Here is a 20,568-nt window from a genome sequence, read left to right on the forward strand (position 1 = left end):
TCAACAAAACGGTCCTGCAAATATTTCATAATAAAAAGCCTTGTGTTATCAAACGAAGGGATTCTGTTGAAAGAAACGTTGTCAGAGGGCTTTTATTTTGAAAGGGAGACAGGAAAGGTTAAGTAAAACAGATATAGAGGCTATGTATTTTTTCTTTGACGAGTGCAGATATTGACTGTGTTTAAAGGAGGTATAAAGTCAGTATGCCCTTTAAAACTGCATGCTCACTGTCTGTTTTTGCTAAAAACCGCGCATGTCATGCGGTAAAAATTGGCAAGCTGAGACGCAGGCAGTGTGGGTGCTCTAATCTGTTAACACGGGCACCAAATAAAAAACTTTTTCCGGCCTGGGAGATTTTGTTTTTCCTTCTTCTTCCCCGCCTTCCTCTTCCATTCATTTATTAACCTCATTAATTTGATAAGCGCCACCAAGCTGAAACAAGAAGTAGTGAGTCTGGTAAGTCAAAATGGCTTAATTTGGGGGATGTTTAGAGCACCTGTATGTCTGACTGAAAATATCAATATTTGGCGCCACTGTAATAGTAACGCAAGAGGAAGTCATGTGATATATCGCAATATCAATATTTTGTTCCACCCCTATCACACGCACAGCCAGTTTTGACACGTCACAGTCTTTGGTTTGCTTCAGCTGGACCTTATATCATGAACTTTAATAGACTCTCTTTGTCCACCATGACAATATGTGGCTTCACACAATTAGAGAGGACTCCTTCCTGCCACACTAGAGATAAGCATCACCTGCTGGCTCTATAGATTGGAACAAGCCCTCCAAGGTTGTCTGGAGGTCTTTCTGTGTTTAGCTCTGCATTCACACAAACAACACAGGTTCTCTGAGGAGATGGAAGGGAACGTGGGAGGATCTGTCATGACCTTGTGTGGCATGGGTCATGAGGTGTAAGATGGGGACGAGGTAGAGAGCGGGGTCCTAAGCAGAGCGGCACAAGGTCACTGTGTTTTCCAAAGGGCAGGAGGAGGCTGTTTAGTTAGTTGACATGGACCACAGCAAATGGGCTTATCAGGAGATGTAGACACCAAGGTGAGAAGGGGCAAAGTCCCATTTAAATCCAATCTGAATTTAATGCTATGGTGAACACGATTCTTTCCCATGTTGCACATCAAAGCCTTCTGTGAGTGTTTTCTTGTGATCCGATCTGAAAAACAAGAGAGCAAGGTGCCTTTTAATAGCTACCCCGTCCGGACGCAGGATTTCCAAGATCTAACAAATATATTGAGTGGCTGCTACCCTCAGGCATGCGGGCTCCGATGATATTGTTCGGTTTCAGCTTGTGACCATTGTTCTGCTGTCGGCCGAATCTGTGAGAACTGAGAAATGTGGAGACTTTTGAGGTGAACCTGCAACAGGAGTGAGAGGCTTGAGCTGGATTGCTTGTGTGTGTAAAATGAAGGCATGTGTATGCGTGCTTGTGGCTCAGAGCTGAAGTCATCCCACCTACGAGGTATCTGTCAATGCACTGTGATCAGGTCTGACTGTAATCTTGCCGCAACTCTTCGCTCACTCTGCTCACATTCACCCCCGGAACGCTGTCATAAGTTTCAGTGGAGAGCACTATCGCCTAACTGAGAGAAAATACTGATGCTCTTCTTGAGAGCTGCAAGATCATGAGAGCTGACATGCTAATGGTGTTAAACAGCAATTGTGCTATAGAAATGAGCACACACATATTTCATCTATAGTTCTGGGCACATTCATTAAAGCCTCCAGAGATAACTTTTTTGATTAAACATTTAGTTCTGAATTTAATGTTGATTGCACTACATAATGGCTATAGAACAATGAAAAAATGCTTTAAAATTGCTTTGCAATTAGCTTAACTTTTACTGTGCAACTAATCCTGCCTCCAGGTACAATCTCCTGGGAAAAATGAAGGATCGATTTAGAGAATTGAGAGAACAGTACTTTTTGTTTCAAAGGTCCAGTGCTAGCTGCCCACAACAAAGGATTCATTTTGCAGTGAACAAGTGGTTTTACAGTTGTTATTAGTTGCATAATTGTATGTTATGACCCTTGATTTATAGGTCGATCTGTTGGTGACGGTACCGTAACAGTTACTGTAGGGAAAATGGGATGAACACTACATTTTATTAGCAAATATTACATTATTCCACGACTGTTGGCGAAGTTAGGTGAAAAGCTGCAACATAAAATCTTGCAACCATCTTGCATAAAACCCTTGCCTCGCAATTCAAACCTATAAGTTCTTTCTTGAAGCAGTTGAATATTAGGTGATCCGCGACAGGCGGAGTCCATAGCAATGGTCAAAGTCAAGTAATGCTAAGTTACAGAAACTAAACCTAAGTAGCTAACTATCAAACTGAATAAAATATAACTGTCTAAAATAATTACAAAATGACTTTACCTCTTCAGTGAAAATGTTTTTTCTTCTCTTCAATGTTGTGTGTGTTGATGATCATGTTTAGTGTTGACAGCTCTGAAGAAAAACGGAAAGTAATCTTGCTAGTCTTTGCAACAGGGGCTTCAACAATAATACCACTTGGAGACGCTGGGTGGGGGTAGAACTGAAAAGATAAAAACGTATCGCTTTCTGCTTTAAAAATTGTTAAACACAAGGAATTTCAGCTTTTTGTTATGTATGTCAGTGTTGTTTGACATGATCAGGAAACGGTGAAAAAGGAAATAACTCAGCGGAAAGAAAATAAGACACCATCGAATTGGACTAAATGTCAAGGTTTCCTTTAGGGGGGTTGAATCATTGCAGATTCATTAGTCTGAAGGTTTCCTGTAAGTCTTCCTGTCACACTGTTGTAGAATCATGTTGTACAGTATAGACTTTGTGGGTCTCTACAGTGATCACCTCTGGTTAAACCAAGAATCCGTAATGCTCTAAGGTCCACTTAGCCTGGCTTCACTAACATTAATAATGCAGAACATTTTCCTAATGAAGGAACATATTTTTTCTTTTCCATTTTTCTTTCAACATGTTGGATAACTGTGTTAATCAAGGCTTTACTTTCAGATTTCCTCTCTAATGGCATAGCCGGTGGAGGGAAAAGGTCACGGTAGTAATAGACTGATGTGTAGTCCTCAGGGAGATTCTCTCTCTCTCTCTCTCTCTCTTTCTCTTTCCTCGCTCTCTCTCCTTCTGCTCAATCCCAGACAGACAGTCTCAGTCCCAGACATCCTCATCTGCCTCCCACTGCGCTCAGCCCAGCTCGCCAGGATTTCAATCACAGGGCCAAATGAAATTATTAAGAGGTGTTAAACTTATTAATCATTAAATTAGCTAAATGATCCTCCAAGTACAGCCCAGATGAATGACATGTCATTCTCTAATGCAATTTGCCTCTCCGGCAGGTGAAGGTCAGGAGAGGGCCCGCAGCATGGCAGTTGATGGCTTCTTTTTCTTTTCTTTCTTTTTTTTTAAAATTCCCATCTCATCTTTTTCTTTCTTCATGTCCACTCCAGAGCTTTCTTTGAGCTCTGAAGGAAGAATATTTACACAACGCATTTGAAAATAAAAGACATGCAGCGACCAATCAGCAAATAGAACTTGATGGAAAAGAAATGAATGTGATGTATACCTGACACTTCCTGCCATCATTTCCCTTTTGATAATAGACACGCACCAGAGCAGCTCTCAAGGTTTCGGTTTCCTTCTTATCTTGATTTGATTGGTGGGAAAATAGGTGAGCAAAATGTGAAACGCACCTCCTACACAACACCTATGTTCGCTGTTTTCTCTTGATATCATATATATAAACAGCCCATGAGAACTAGAATATAGATACTACTGAGTTGATGTCAGCCTCCCTCCCGATGGCTGATTCACCTTTCAGGAATGCAGAGTGCCGCCGCCACAGAATTGACGTGGCGCAGCCCTCTGTGAGAGGGCTGTTGTTCGTGGGAGGCCACAAAGCGTACTATTTCTCCATGAATTAACGAATGCTGAAGTTCATCACACGTTCACTCCATTTAGCACCTTGCTTCTCCTCAAACAAAGTGCCCCAATTGCTCTCTGACACTCCCAGAGTGCACTGCTCTGGATAACCAAACAGCACATTCCAAAAGCACGCCGAATTTACCAACGGTCCAGTTTGTGCTAGACTGGCTCCGGCATTCAGAGTGAGTGTTTCCAAAACCACCCTCTGAACTTTCAGAATCAGAAGATTCTTAAAATAAAACATTTCACTCCGTCACTTTAGCATACAGTTAGCATAACATAGCGCATGCAACACAAGCTGAGATGTTCCCATTTGTTATCAAAACTATGAATGCAATGATAAATTATGGCACTATAGGGTTAGCTAACGCTAGTGCCATATTATTCATTTATTCATACGGTTTTATTACTTTCCCATTTGCCACATACTCACTGGTGTTGGTCTTTGTGATGTTGGTGAAAGCCACAAACACTGCGTGCTGCACATCTGCGAGCCACATCTGGTAACATTACATCTACAGTATTGACAGAAGTGTTGAGGGATTTTAATTTGGCATTTTAAATTAGTATCAACTGACACCTGACTTTGAATTTTTGATTGGTTTTATTCATATTATGTAATATGGATTGGGGATAAACGCCCAAATCAACCCACCCTCAGGAAACTGTGATAAAACTAAATAAACAATATTTCAAATTTGACGCTTTTATTATGCATGTAAGACCCTAAATTACATATTAAAGGTTCTGGTGATTCTGGTTCTCAGTGGCTTTAAGTGGTTTTGATAGAATCATGCAGAATGTTGCAGCCAATATTTATTTAACTTTTAGTTTGATAACATATATAGATTCAGCACTCATTGGGTAACATTTCATTTAGTCATTTTCACAGTCGATATTATCAGCTTTTTCTCCTCTTCCCCTTCTGATTTATCTTCAGTGTAACATCAGCAGAGCCATTCAAAATACGACAGTGCCAGGCAATCAGTGAAGTTATTACGGAATTTACAGAAGGCTAACAAAGCGTACCTCTGGTCCACCAATCACAGCTGCAGTTAAGGTCAGTGCTGTGGATGAGCAGACTGAGTGGGTGGGGGGTGGGGGGGATTGTTGAGGAGGGACGCACAAGGTCAAATCAGCCAAACATAAAAGGCTTTGCACTGAAAGGCTCCTCAATTAAGCATTTTAATTCGGCTTCAATTCATGATTTTCTCACTTTGTCTCTCCTGTGGTCAGAACTCAGGTAGCTCCATAGATGTCCTTGCTCGTGCATGCAGGTCACACAAGTGTTTCTGCTTACCTGCAAATTACACGTCTTTCACCCACCACCCATTTCTACATTCCTATGCAATGTTTGCTGCCATACCCGTGTGTGTGTGTGTGTGTGTGTGTGTGTGTGTGTGTGTGTGTGTGTGACATAGACATCAGTAGTGCAGATTACAGTCCTGAGGGATTTAAATATCATTTTAATTAATCTGCTCACCTGAATTTAATGAGACATGTCCAAGGGGCTGTATGCATGTGTGAGTATGTGCATGTGTGTGTCCATATATGAGTGAAGGTGTGTGTGTGTGCTTCATGTGCATCCATGTTCAAGAGTGCATGCCTGTGACTAATGAAGTTCATTGCTGGACTTCAAATTGCCTTCTTCATTTTGTCTTTTTTCCACATTTGCATTTATTACCTGTACAGAAAGAAACAAGTTGAAAGCAGAATCAGTGACAAAGAGACTTCCTGTATGTTTACTTTAAACCTGCCCCCCAAGGAAAGCTGCACTCCTTTTATATAACAAATGAGTATCGAGAAATCAATCCCATCTGATATTAATACTAGTATGATTATATAATTAGTCTGTGATCGATATGACATTGATCCCAATGCAAACAAGGGATTAGCGCTTTCTGTGTTCTCTTGACAGTTCAGCAGACATGATGTGGACATGTTCGACAGGCTGACCAGCTGGCCTGTGCAACCTTGACCAAGTTTACATCAATACGTGATTGAACAGAACACAGAGGTTATGGGAAAATATAGTCAGAAGTTACCAAAAGGAAATGTCTTTTAACATCATGTCGATACATTTTCAGAGTCTGGCATAATTGTGTTTTTTTACTGAATGCATGTTTCATGATTGCACAAAGTGTGCTCAAAGAGTTGAAGAAGGTAAAGTTGCCCGGCAGGTCAGTGCCTACATTGGCAAATGATTTCAGCTGACATGGGCTCCTTCATAATTCTTAACAATAATGGAAGATGACTGCATTTTTGTCTATCAACAAATCAGATTTATCTGATACCACCACGATAAAGTCTGTTTTTGCATTTTTACTGATCATTTTTTAAATAATTATCTTTTTCAATGCTGTCGACAACACATTGTCATTCCAATTTGTCAAATATCGCTGATAGGTCAGTGGCTGTTCATGTCTACACATGATGCGCTCGGTATCCCGCTGCATTTGTTGTTGATGTTCCAGGATGGAGTGACAATTTATAACTGTTATATGCATTATGTCATTTCAAAATACACTTTTGTTTTCACAAGAAATGTACAGTTTCTGCTTGTTAAATTCATACAGTCTTTTTAAAATATACTTACAAAGTGGGTAAAACACCTCATATTTATTTTCATTTCCTTCTCCAACACGAGAGGTTTAGGCAACCAAAGCATGCGGTGGTTAGACTTTGAAAAAACAAAAACAAAACTGGTTTGGCTCAACATTCAGACAGGAAGTGAACAGCAGCCTCCAGGGGGAAAATCCGGGGTTTGTTGGATCAATCCACTTCCCCTCCCGCCTGTCCCATAAGTACTTTCCGGCTCCTCATATTACTTGGTTACCGGCAGGGTTTCAAACTGGTGCCATCCGGTGGCGTATCATACCACTGTGAAAGGTGCTGCCTGCCATTTTATTAACTGACACCAAAGGAAAAGGTGACCGAGGTTCGACATTTGACAAGTTGGGAATAAGAACGGGCTGCTGTTAAACATTGCAAAAGGAAGAAGGGAAGGAAGGAAGAAAGGGAGAGAGAAAAGATGGATGTTGATAAACTGGTAAAAGATTTGTAATGATATTTCAAAACATCTATCTAGTTTAAAATATAATACGAGTCGTGTAAAGATGTAACTTTTAGCCGCATGCAATTTTGCACCATCAAACTTTATACATATTTATTTTTATATATTGTGTAGAATGTTTTGGTCTCATTTCCAGGCTTGTAACATCATTGTGTGTGTGCGTTTCAGTTTGTGTTGTGACTGTTGTCAGAACGCGGTTGTCAGTGTGAAAGACGACAACAAACATGCGAGCACATTGCCAGACATTACACAATAGGCGTGCACAAAACCCTCCCTCCCTCCACCACAATTGCCTGTTTCTCTGTGTTGTGCTTTTGTTTTGTCCAGCCTCATTTGTGATGGTATTTATCTCAGTAAAGGATACAAAAACCCCTCGCTCTCGTCTGAAAGAAGAGTCATTTACAATCATTTACATTAACAAAAACTGTATTTTACCATTACAATAACCTCAGACAATAGCATATATCCGCCTCGTTCATTTTGAGCAACAAATGAACAGAGGTACACACGCTCCCATTGTTCTGGGTAAAATGTGCCACAGACGTAATCATCTCCCCCTGCACTTCGCATATTAGATAATGAGAAGATGCTGATAAGTTTCTCAATACAATCGGCTCCCCATTGGCTAATCCACATCATTCAGTATTGTGAGGATCACAATGATGGTTTATTATTGCTCATTCAGAGCTCAACAATGATTTAAACATTTGCAATGTAGGAACAAACACACCGCCTCAGATCACTCATCCATTTAAGAGGATGCCAGTTCTGCTTAGTAGCAGCTGTGTGTTGCTTGGAGGGTGTAGATCATTGTTAGTCTCAAAGCTCTACACTATATACCTTTGGACCAAGAGGATGTTTTGTACAGAGAAAAATACACCAGGAATGTCTGATATACAGTCAGAGTGCCTGTGAAATGAGATACAAGTGAGCTTAATTATACACTTGAACACATATAGGTTTACAGTGAAATGCAGAAAATGAATCGAGAATGGAACTTCAACATGATGTGGCCGCAGTAAATGTTCCCATTTCCCCAGGATCTTATAAAGAGAGAACATCTTCTGTTTAGCTCATCTATCCCTCCTCTGTCAGGCACCTGGGGTATTGAATTTCACTGACACTCAGGCCCTTAATGAGAAGCAGAACGACACCTTCATATTATAGCTTGTGCCCTACCTCTCTCCATTTCTATGACTTGCTTTAATAAATTACTGTCCAATAAGAACTTTTATGATCTTGGCATATGTTGCCTTTTATAGGTGAAAATAATTGCGTTCCCAGATCACCCTGCCCATTCTGAACATGAGAATGAGACTAGCGGAGCCTACAAAATGAGATAGTTTCACAGTGTCTGCACAAGTCCTTCTCATTTGGGTCGTTACGCCTCCCCCTCCTTCTTTCTCAGTTTCCTGGTATACCTTCACAGCCCCCCCCCTTTGCCACTCTCAACTCCACTCATGCCTAGAGAGGCCTGCACTTGCATGCCAACAGGCACTCTTAAACCCACAACACCATCCCCCAATCGACTTCACACACGTGCGTGCGCACACACACAGACACACACAAACACACAAACACACACACACACACACACACACACACACACACACACACACACACACAACACATGAACACACACACACACACACACACACACACACACACACGCACACACACAAACACACAGAGTCTTGTTTTTGAGTTCCCACTGAAGTGTGACAGAAGCCACTTGACAGGTGACACACACACTTGATGTTATCGGGTCAGGGCCAGAGATTCAGCCTCTTGAGTGATGAGAGACTGTCAGTCGCATTGTTTATCTACGCTACAGGAGGAGAGAGATGCGAATGACAGAGAGAAAGCAAGTGCTTCTTCCTTTCTTTGCCATGTATCACTCAAGGGGAAAGGGGGGGACAGACAGAACCTCACTCCCCAAAGAAGCCAGAGTCTACATGTGGAATTTTAGGGCACGACCAGCGGCAAAAACATCTTTTGACCAGTAAAGACGGAGAGGCTTCTCATGGTATACACGATGATACATTCATTTTATGGGTTTCTGCTGAAATGCCAGAGCAGACAAGAGCTCACGAGGGTCTAAAATAGAAAGTGCTCTTCAGTCATTTAGAGAAATGTGCTGGAGTCGGCTCACAAATTGATGTGGCTTTGTTATCGGCATTGTCAATTGATTACACCTAGGGCGATAATGAAATAACTAATTGAATGTGTCCTCTTGTAAACAATTTGTTGAAACGCACAAAACACAAACAGCCACATCCTGCCTTGTTCTGTGCGAGTGTGAGTGGCTTTTAATTAATTGAAGACTTAGTCTGATAACCTTCACAAAACTATTCGCCATGACTTTTGTTGCAGGCAAGGAGGAATCTCTGATAAACCAGAGAACGCTTCAAAAAAATATCACAAAAATCACTGTTGGTGTCTGGCAGATAATCTTCAGCGTGGTATTACGTTTGGTCGTTGAGTCTGTTTGGCGAAGGCCAAGGTGGAGTGTAACTTAACCTCCCTGCTCCATCTTTCACAGCTGGGAGCCAGGGTCAAAGGTCATGGTGTGTGAGACTGCTTTCTTTGTGTTTCATCATGGATATAATGAGTGAAAAGACCCAGCACTTAAATTCCCTTATAGAAGAAAGCTTTACCAGGACACAAATCCCCCTGAAGGCCCTTTAGAACTCAACTCTTTCATTCTCTGCAGTTTCTCTTTGTCTCTCTAGTCTTCATTAATTTGATCCTTCACATCTGCACAAAACCATCATGGGAAATATGAACTGTGTGAGAGGACAGTTCAGCACACGACACAACATTTTTTTCTTGTTACAATAATTATTTATTAAATTTAAAATATCTTTAGCACAGGTTAAAAATTAGACACTTCCATCTACCATGAGCGCCTTGGGATTGAACATGGTTCTATGGTTGAAAATAAACACTCTTAGAAACCAAAAAGATTTCTCACTACTTCCTCCGTCACTATGTTCATAAAATGCCACATTAGAGTTGCTAGGGCAGAGGCAAATTTGGCATATAGATAATAATTTTCACTTGACTTAATATTAGAAATGAAAAAAAAATTAAAATTTCCAAATGTCTTTCCCTAGCAAATCGTGATTTGGAGAATTTGGAATGAGTCAAAATTGCTTGTACCAGCTTCGTAGTTTGTTTAATGGTTTTTGCATTATTTATCAGAAACAAATGTGTGCCATTTTAAAATAACAGCACACTTAAAGCTGGTGATTCGTCTTTTTGGTGAGATAACTCAAATGGCAGCCCATTTTCTACTTGCTTTTAAGCAACGGTTTTGCCATGGCATTTTATTGTCCGTGTTAGACACTAAGGATATGTAATTAATTATTAAGTGTATGCATGTGAACGTGCAGTGGCGATGAAAAACTACAAAGAGTATGGTCAGACCGCCATCCTTCCCCTCTTATTCCCCAACCCGACGATTCCACAAACCAGTGATTTATGGTCCTTTTTGCCTCGGCCCTACCTTAGGAAACATAAAAAAGATAACAAGTAACATGAGCAGAGCACTGTAGTAAATGGCAGGCCAATCCATTAGTTATCAGTAAGAAAACATTAACAGCAAAGACATATATTTTCCAGTTTTGAAGTTGTTTACAAACCATATCCGTGTTCACAATTTAATATGTTTTTTTTCCATGTTTGATTTTTTTCGTCATTACATGCCATATGAGAAGTCTGGATTACAAAAGTACCTGAACAAATTGCTTGTATATTAGCATGCATAGCTGTTTGGTATTTACATCCTATTTACAGACTCGAACTAAGAAGAGAAGGATCTACAATACATTTTTTTTTCTTTCATGTATTTCATTTACATTTCTAGGATGGAGAACAAAAAGCAGCCTCATACCGATTTCCAGAGTACACAGGACATGCACGTGAAATAGAATGTCTGCTTGACTGAACAAAGTGTGTTGTTTTATTCCCTATCACTGAAAAAAAGGAATAGCTCAATTCGGTAACGGGCTACGTCTCTGACCAGCACTGCATTGCATAACACAGATCTATTTTTTCTTCCCTTTGTCTGTATTGCGCACCAGTCTCTGAGCACAGGGGGCTTGGAAAGGTTAATTTACGATGTTAACCGTGCCGTGAAGGGAAAAGCAAATAGGAAAGAGCATGCACAGCACCAGAGAAGGACATTAAGCTGCGGCTACATCTTTCTCTTTCTCGCTCCCTCTATCTGTCCGGTGACAACAGTAGGGCCCCCTGATGTGTACAAAGACACACGGCTATGACCATCCATCATTGCAGACATACTGAAAGGATCTTTCACCAGTGATCAGGCTGTAAGCGGGCGCACACTACTGACACCTCTGTATTTTTTAATTTTTTAACCTCGTGTCATTGCTACAGGAAAATGCCAGTGTAACACAAGAAAATAAAAACCTTCTGACAACTTGGTTTACAGGCTCAGTGTTAAAAAAAGGAAGACAGTGAGGAAAAAATCTACAGGATACAGTTGAGCTAACAGAATAAATAACTCCAAAACACAATGCTACATCATACCTATATGCACATTTACATCTCTTATGTCAGTTTTTGTAGAAAGAATGGAAGACGTGGATATATTTAGACTGCAGACTGTATTTGTAATCCAGCTCCTGGGGAGTTGCAGTCATTAAAGATATTGCTCATTTAGCGAGAATAACATCACATCCTTAATTCTCCCCACTACCAGGTCCTTTGTCCACCTCTAGCTCACTTACACTCAACCTCTAATACAGGCAATCAGCAGCACTATACCCTCACTGGGGGTCCATAAACACTTGATTTCACAGAACTACCTTTGATAAAGGAGGGAGGTGACTGCAGGAGCATGTTAATGTGCTTTCCCATAAAGCTTATCTCTGACTGGGGTCACGGAGGCCAAGTGGCAAGAGGCTGATCGCCATAGCAATAAGACCCTAGAAGCCGTTACTGCAGCTTACGACCCCTCTGACAATAACGGAGCCAACCCAAGGCCTACCTTTGGATAATCAAACCCCTCATCCAGGCCCATGTGGGAAATAATGTGGACATTTACTACAGTACAATTGAAATGAGGGGCTAGCACAAATTAACCTCTGGTAACAGAGAAGGAGGTTCATTGTGATAGGAATCATAAATTTTTAATTGTCCACCAGCAGCAGTATTTTAAAAGCATGTAAATATGAAATCATGAGCTGACCCACACTGTTGGGACACTGTTTTAAACAAAGTTTAAACAAAGTCATTGTAGAAAAGAAATTAAAAATGCTCCTCTACCACCGTTTTTTTTTTTTTTTTTTTTTTTTTTTTTGTGCAGTGTGTTGAGCTGCATGATTATTTCTCTTCTGTTTTTGTCAGGTATATGTGATGATACTGTATAATTTAGTGGACAAAAGACAGGAGCTTTGAAGAACACTTTGATAGCATATGGTTATCCCCTGCTGGCTCACACTCTCTGCTCCGTAGGGGGCCCAGAAGGGATGTATGCCTAACTTTCTGGACTCTGCAAACTTTTCACTTCTCTGAAACTGAAGGATTACACCCTGTTCACAGCAGGGGGAACAGCATGCATCCTAGCATCTCCCCTTGAGCCACTTTAATCTCCATTTTACACCCTAAAGACAAACCCTAATGTCCCCCCAAAGCATAACCAGGCTCAGATGGCAGAGTGAGGGTAAATCAAATCGATGCTATTGCCTCTCTCACTTCCCTGTGTGCCTGACCCTCAACGAGTGCACGCAGCCTTTGCATGATCACAGTGAACGTGGTACGGCTACCAGAGAGTCCATTCTTTGTTTTTCCATATACATTAGCTTCATCAATTGTGTTTCAAAGCAGGCAAATTGGAATCTAGTTAAGCTGTTTTTCCTGCCGTTAATTTTCTCTCTTTTCTGGCTCAGGTGCAGGAGACTAAATCAAGCTGTCAGAAACCAGACTGCACAGCTAAACGGTGCAGGCTGAAATGCCACCTGTCCACAGCTTCTGGCGATTTATTATTTCCCTATTTATTTATTTCTATAGTGGCAACTTGGATATTTGTAAAAGTCCCTACTGCTTATGACAAAGTCATTCTGTTTGACACATTCACGTACAACCTTTACGCGAAGGTTTGGGCAATTTCAGCACAGCTAATGGTTGTTAAAAGGATTTGTTTTCCTCCATTACCTAATCAGAAGCTAAAGATTTGGTTTACAGCATTTATCAATGGTATTACACTGAGGCCAGCCCAGAGCATACTCTTCAGCTGAGGCATTTTGGTTAATCCGATTCTCTCCGACCCCCTACAAATCTTCTTGGGAGCCCATCTCATCTCAGTGAGGGGCTTGATGGCTAACTGCCTGCCCAGAGAACGAGCTTATGCACGGGCCAGAATGAGGTGGGAGTAAGGGCTTTAAAGGCTGTATTATTCATCCCTGTCATTAGCTATGTGACATAAGGAGGTCTGCTCTGTCTTTGCTGCTGTCTGGCTATTAGAACAACCCTCATCCACTCTATCTGCATCCAGATCCATGCTGCTTTACGCGCTAATTTTCAAGCATTTCACAAGTTCTTCTCAAGTCAAAAATACCCAAACAAGTCAGTAAATCTGTGAGTAATGTCAGGGTTTTTACACAATAGTTGAGCTCATACATGTGAGTCATTTTTGAAGAGTCTTGGGTCGACTGCGAGGGCAGGATTAAAGCAGGGCAGTTGACACGGGCTGCCTCAATGTAATCCTTTGACCCCACTCCCACTACCCCGACCATGTCTGGGTTGAGGTCACTGTTAATCATGTGTGGGTATACATGCGTGTGCATGTGTGTGTGTGTGTGTGGGAGGGAGAGAGAGAGGAAAAGAGCATGGATTTGTGCGCTTCTGCATGTTTCTACACTACAGAGTTGGTAAGTGGGAGGAGCCGCTAGTGTTTCCCTCATCATGTATTCCTATTTCAAAATTTTCTTTGAACAATATCCTAGGACTGGGCAATAAAACAATAACAATAATTAATTAGCCTATGTCAATATACTTTGCCTCAATAGAAATATAACTTTATATATATATATATAATATATATATATATATATATATATATATATATATATATATATATATATATAATATATATATATTTCATTGGCAACAGTGGTTTTGAGTAATCCCATGTTACTTCGCGATGTCATCAAAGTCTGTCCTTATTTTTTTGATCGAAAAATAGCAGAAATTACAGACAAAAAAAAAAGTCAGAAATTACAGAAAGCACAGACCACAGTTAATGGCACCACATTTGCTGAATTCATCTAGAATTGAACCACAATCCAAAGGTGAATTAATTGAATTTGCTGATTCTAATTTCTGTATTAGCACCACTGTAAACTTAAGCCCTCTTAGTAGTGCATGTAACAGATTTTTAAGCTCGGCGATTGGCTGTCTCTTGCTGAAAGGCACATTTGGCATTGTCGTTAATAACGTCTCCCTTAAACTTTGTATGTACACATGCTTCTACCTTTTTCATAAAAGGAGCAGATATGTTTTAGAGCAGTTGTTTGTCTTTTGTAGGTCATGTAACATTTTCAGCGGGGAACAGCTCCTTCCACTTCACAACTCCATTATGTAATGTGGTGTGAAACTACTAGTAACCATCCTAAAATGTCACATATGTCACTTTAGTAGCATTTGAACTTTTAAAAGTTACATTCTCACTAGTCAAAATGAAATTGAAGTCGTATTTAGGCAATGCATCTCTGCAGTCGTCTTGACTCATCTTGTGTGTTGGCATACAAAAGGCTTAAACCACATCCTCAGCCAAATGTCAGTGTCACCATGAGATGGGCCACCTAAATCGTCTGTCTTCTAGGTTGTTTTTCGCCCTGATGTTCTGTCTCTGTGTTTACGCTGTCGCTTGTCTCCCATGTGTATCTGCCTCAGTGGCCCACAGACGTATGCAGTACACACACAAGCTAGCCGGTGATGACACTAATGGAGTGTTTAGTCAGGAGGACATAGACTTATTAACCATTTGAGAGAATGGGCTAGATGGTAATCAAATAAAGTGGAGATAAGTTAATAAGCTGTATGTGCAGTGGAGTAAGCTACGCAGGATTTGTCTTGACGGACATGGCACTTGTACGCTGCTACTCATTGAGACACATGAGTACTTTCAACATGGCTAAGTGGAGATAATAGGGCATGGGCGTGTAGATTCATCTCTATCAACTACGTAGCTCTTTTATTTATAATGTTATCATAGAAATATAAACATGTTTATGAGTATCTCGGACTTGATGCAAAAAATGCTGTCTTTTGTCTCATCTTTGCTCTTTCGCTCACTCAGACCCTCTTTTGCTTAATCCAAAAGCAAGATTGTGGCAGCGCCACGATCACTGACTGCTTCACTGAAACAGATGATGTCTATCCAGAACAAGAGGGAAATGGGAGAAGGATGGAGGGAATGACGATAGAAAAGGACAGGGATGAGGTAGTAGAGAAGAGAAATGGTAAAGAAAGGTAGGAACCTAGAAGGAGGAGGGTGAATGGGGGAAGGAGCAAAAAGAGAATGAGGAGGGCTGATTAAGTGAGGCCCATACGAGGGAGGTAGAGAGAGAAAGGCAGCGGACAGGGCCCAATAGGGGGTAAATCTGAGTCAGTAGCGCTCTATATCTTTCGTATCCCTGCCCCCCTCCTCTCCCACATATCCATCATGTTAATATACCTACAGCGTGGCCCTCTGGGTAATATATCTTTGACCTGTGATTACGCTAACAGCTTATTGTTTGCACACTGAACAATCCCATTATGTTGGCGATCTGTTTACATACAGCCTTGCTGTTTAGATTAGCATGCTGTGTGTGCGTGGGGGTGAGAGAAAAAAAGAGCAAGGATGTGCCTCTATGCCTTTGTGTGCACTTTCACACATTCTGTCTATGAACATCTCTGCATGTTTACGCACATGCGCCGACCCCGGTCAGGGTCATTGCCAGATAAATGCGCACATGCTGTCTGACTATCTGGGCAGAACAACACAGTACTTGCATTGAAAAGCAGAGAAAAACAAATCAACCTGTCACACATTGCCTGCAGCTGCGCAGAAATGGAGCTTTGTTTGACTTCTAAGAAAGTGAAAAGCCTTGAGGCTCAGAGAAGATCAGCACTTCCTCAATGTCTTGTTTCCTACCACATACAACATCTCACATTTGAGTGACACCTTCATCCTGTATTTTAAATCTTCTTTAACTAATCACTGCTAAGTCATAAGTCCTAATTTCAAGTTTGTTTATATGTTGACTATAAATACCCTCATGTGATTTAGTTTGCTCTGACAGTATTTGAATTGAGAAGATCTCTTCATATAAATTGTCTGTTCAAGGAGACATATAAATTAAGTAACCCACAGCACCTGTATTCTGCTATAATTATTATTTTCCTTGATATGGGATGTATTCACTAGATTTGCCAGACTAGAAACACCTGTTAAACATAGTTTTAATCTAATTTGTCTTTACTTAACATGATGTTTCACGCATGAAGTTGTTAGTGTCTGTGAAAGAGTGCAGCTGTTGTGGGCCGGCATTTAGGAACCATTGGGATAGAAGGGTAACAAGTATGTAACCACAAGGCTTGAACATCTGGTTGAGCCGAGCGCCGTGCTCATTAACACAAAGTTAACCTCAGACAGGACGTGAGGTCACGGCAGCCCAGAGAGCCGCATGATGGCGTAACAGTTTAAGGTCAAGGGATCAGTGTACTCTCCAAGGTGGCTGTCGGTCAGAAAAGAATATTCTTTATTTGGACAGATCAGGAGGATACTTGAACATAAGCTCAGTACAACCTGAAATTTTGGTCAAAATAGTCTCTCTCCTCCCCTGTCCTTTCTCCTGAGCCTCACATCCTTTCTCTGCTCTGCTCTCAGACTTCTCTGGCAGTACGTAGACTCATTGAGATGTGCAAATCCCTTTGACATAGGATGAATAGACAGTTGCTGGCAGGATGCCTCATGCCACTTTGTGTGCTGCCACTTAATTGGAGCGCCCCAGTTTGCCTTCCCTCCTCTCTTCTCCTACCCACGCTCGCTGTGGCCAGGTTCTGTCTGACATCAAAGGCGAGGTTATGCGTCCCCTCAAAGAGTTTTAAAACCTATCAGCGCTGCTGTTTGGCTCAAGAGGTCCTTTCACAATAGCAACGGGGGGCGGTAAAACAATTTCGATCATGATACAATACATTTTTATCAAATCAAAGGAAGGAAACGGAAAGCTGACAAAGAGCTTGCGTTGGCCAAGGAGATTCAACCCAGTGACTACCTGCACAACCTCTTCTATGAATAATGGTCACGTTCCATCTACAAGTCAACATGCAAAGTACAGCATCTGAGACTATACATAGTTGATATACTGTACATATATACAGCAACATATTTGAGTGAGGTTGTGTATGATTGTGCATCTGTATGCATGCGAATGTGTGGGTGTGTTTGTGTCAAAGTGAACCAGTGTTTGTTTTGTTTTCCCATTGCCATGTGCGTCCATCTGTGGAGTGGACACTTCCCTCTGGGAACATGCAGTGGAGAAGTGGACTGTGGGGGACAATAGAGGGGTCGCTGATAAGTTTCCTAGATGCACAGCACACACTGAGAGGTAGAGGATGCACAATGGTGGAGATGAGGTGTTCAGCAACCTTGTGTTTTCCTTGCTGTCCATGCAAAGGTTTTCTGTTTTCACCAGTGACGGGGTAACCTTTGAGGTTGTCTCTTCATCGGCTCGGCTTATTATCTGTCAGTCCATTTGGTTTTCTTCATAGTCCGTAGAAGACGGAGGTCAGAGTCCTCACGTCTACATGGCAATGAATGAGGTGTTCTTTTCCCTCATGTGTCGGCTCAGGAAGGGAGCACCATTTCAAACAATGCAAAGAAAAGTGGCCCTCTCAGGCTGACAGCAGCTTTGCTGCAGCAGTTACAACCCACACACAGAGAGAGGGCAGTTATTGCAATGGGAAAAAATAAGTAGGTAGGTTTACAAAATAAAATATGAAATGCTAAAAATTAGATTTAGTAGTGCCAGGACGACTCCTGGCTTTGGTGAATTGCCTGCTTTCTGCTTCAGTTTGACCGTTTGTTTCCTGCTGGAACTGATTCATGATACCAAAGAAATTGCTGCCTTATTATCCTTGTAAGGTTGTCAAATAATAACATTACTATACCTAATGCCTTTATGCATCTATTTAAATACATAGGAAAAGTGTCCAGATACCCGAGACTATGTCTTTAACTATCATAAAACAAGTATTTTAAACTTTTAAAAAGGTTGTCCACGTATTGAGATTTGAGATCTACTAGGGGGAGTGGTAAATATACACTATAGTCTGTTCCATGCTGTTGTCTTCATTCATCTCTATGTACATGTACTAGTGTGGATATTGGAGAGGAAGACTAGGCCGTTATGAGTTAAGAGATTAAGAAGAATAGCAAGTACAATTTTTTACAGTCCAAATATCTCCATAGAGTAGTGAAATGATATCGGAAATGATAATTACATGGTCTCTGAGGAGGTAAGAAGAATACTGACTTTATATGGAAAATATTGACCCATGAGTACTCTATCCACAGTCATGGAGGTTTATGAATTTGGTGAGAGCAACTTTGTATGTTTCCTATATTAGGAATAAGAATAGGATTTTAATATGATCTATTTACAGAGGCATGCATCAATGATCTTCCCACCAAAGAGAAAATAGTCCTTCCAGTGTTGGACATAGTCAACCATCTCATGAGTATGAGTCTGTCTGTTGTTTTTTTTTCTTTTTCATGTTTCATAGAAAAAAGCTGGAGGTAAAATATTAGGAAGGGAATCAGGAGGAGTAAGAGGCTTTCAAGAATTTCACTGTAGGGATTTTGAGGGATTTCAGCAGGTCTCGTCTTTTGTTCTTCAGTGAAGTCATTTTTGAATGTTGTGCTTCGTAGGTGTCTTCGTGCGATTGGTCAGCCGCTCTGATGTCATTGCTGCTCGGATGTTGGGTTATCTGTTAACAGAAAGAGAAGACGGGGGAAGAGAGGACAGGAGGGGTAGGACAAGACAAGAAAATGAGAAAAAAAAAGTCATTAAAGTGTGACTCAGTCCACAGTTCTCTCACGCACATAGTGTAGTCCTTCCACGCATACACATAAAGTTCACCAGGAGACAGTGAGAGAAGTCCACATTGTGAGCTATACAGGCTCTAACATTGGGCCCCCCAGACCAGGGTTTATGGTGACACACAGTGAGTCACAGTCACTGTATTTGGGGGGTGGGGTTGGCTCGTCTGTCACTGGTGCCAGTATAAAAACAAAGGCCGAGTGACCACCCTGTGAGTGTACATGGCAAGCCCACTTGGCTGAGATTCAGAGTGACAGTGGCGTCAGCATGGAGGGGGGGTGACTCTTTAATCAGCTTCAATTAAGGCCAAGGAGAGATGAGAAAATTCATCATGGATTAGTCTGCACCGTGTCTACTTCTTTCTACATTATTCTATCTGTTTGTGCCTTAAGAAAAAAAAAATACTGGGCTTTATTTTTGTGTCTTGAAATGCATCAAGTTTGGTGAGACCCCTCAGCAGCTTGCGCGCTGTGTGAGTATGATTCATGTAGCCAGAAGGAACGCTTTGTGGGTGGGCCATTAGACACTGAGACTCTAGTGGAATTCAACTACTATCTACTGGAGATCCAGTTACATGACCCTACTGTAAAGGTGCCTAGCCTGCACCCATTATGGATCAGCGTAAACAAAGCAAATATTGACAGACCATTGCATACCGTTACAGCTCTACTAAGGCCTGTAAAATCTGAAGTTATTATCTTAGTCGTGTATGCTCAATTTGCTCAAAGATAGTGTTATTTATTATCTTTAAGGCATCTGATTTTTATATTCCCTCACATAATATTAGTATTCCCAGAAGAGCTAGAGACAACTCGTGCGGCTTATGTTGATAAAACATTATAATTACAATCAAGACTATAATTTCATTCCTACCAGCATTACTATTATTTGTGGTATCATCACATACACACAAATGCATACACACTCTCAGTGGCGCCTGTCCATGTGACATTGTCTCTGTTTCCACTAACAGAACAAATCACTGCAAGCTATATATGTCTGTGTTTTGTCCACCTTTTGCACAGCAGTGAGCCATGTTCTATGAGCTAATATCCTCACAACTGAGATCACAGCCGTTGCCCCGGGGCATGCTACATCCACTCTCAGAGAACAGCAGCAGTCAAGACTCCAGCCCTTCAAGACTGAATGTGGTCCCAGGGTGTGTGATAACTGACTATGTGATGGGAATGCAGGGGCCATTTGGACCTCCAAAGCCAGGTGTTAGCACTTCAGCTCACTGCCTCATCAATAATTGACAGAGGCAAACCAATCAGAACAATTTGCTCCCCACAGCGAAGTGCTAGAGCCGCCTAACACCGGTGAATCATTAATGAGGCAATTAGCTGAAATGGTTAGACGGTTAGCGCTCACTGGCAGCGCTCCTGTGACGCTACTGCGATGTGTGTCCTTATACAGGAGCTGCACATGATGGCATGATG

At 41.4% G+C, this 20,568-nt stretch overlaps 1 protein-coding gene across 1 annotated transcript in view; it reads right to left on the reverse strand.

Moving 5' to 3' along the window:
- Positions 1 to 18,708: 18,708 nt before the first annotated feature.
- mafa (v-maf avian musculoaponeurotic fibrosarcoma oncogene homolog a (paralog a)) overlaps positions 18,709 to 20,568 on the reverse strand; it is an 82,710-nt gene continuing 80,850 nt past the window's right edge. Inside the window, exon 3 of the mRNA XM_042502755.1 lies at positions 18,709 to 19,016. The gene's annotated coding sequence lies outside the window, so the exon portion shown is untranslated. The remainder of the gene's footprint in view (positions 19,017 to 20,568) is intronic.

The sequence above is a fragment of the Plectropomus leopardus genome, chromosome 1 (genome assembly GCF_008729295.1).
Source record: "Plectropomus leopardus isolate mb chromosome 1, YSFRI_Pleo_2.0, whole genome shotgun sequence".
In the NCBI taxonomy this organism is placed as follows: Eukaryota; Metazoa; Chordata; class Actinopteri; order Perciformes; family Serranidae; genus Plectropomus; species Plectropomus leopardus.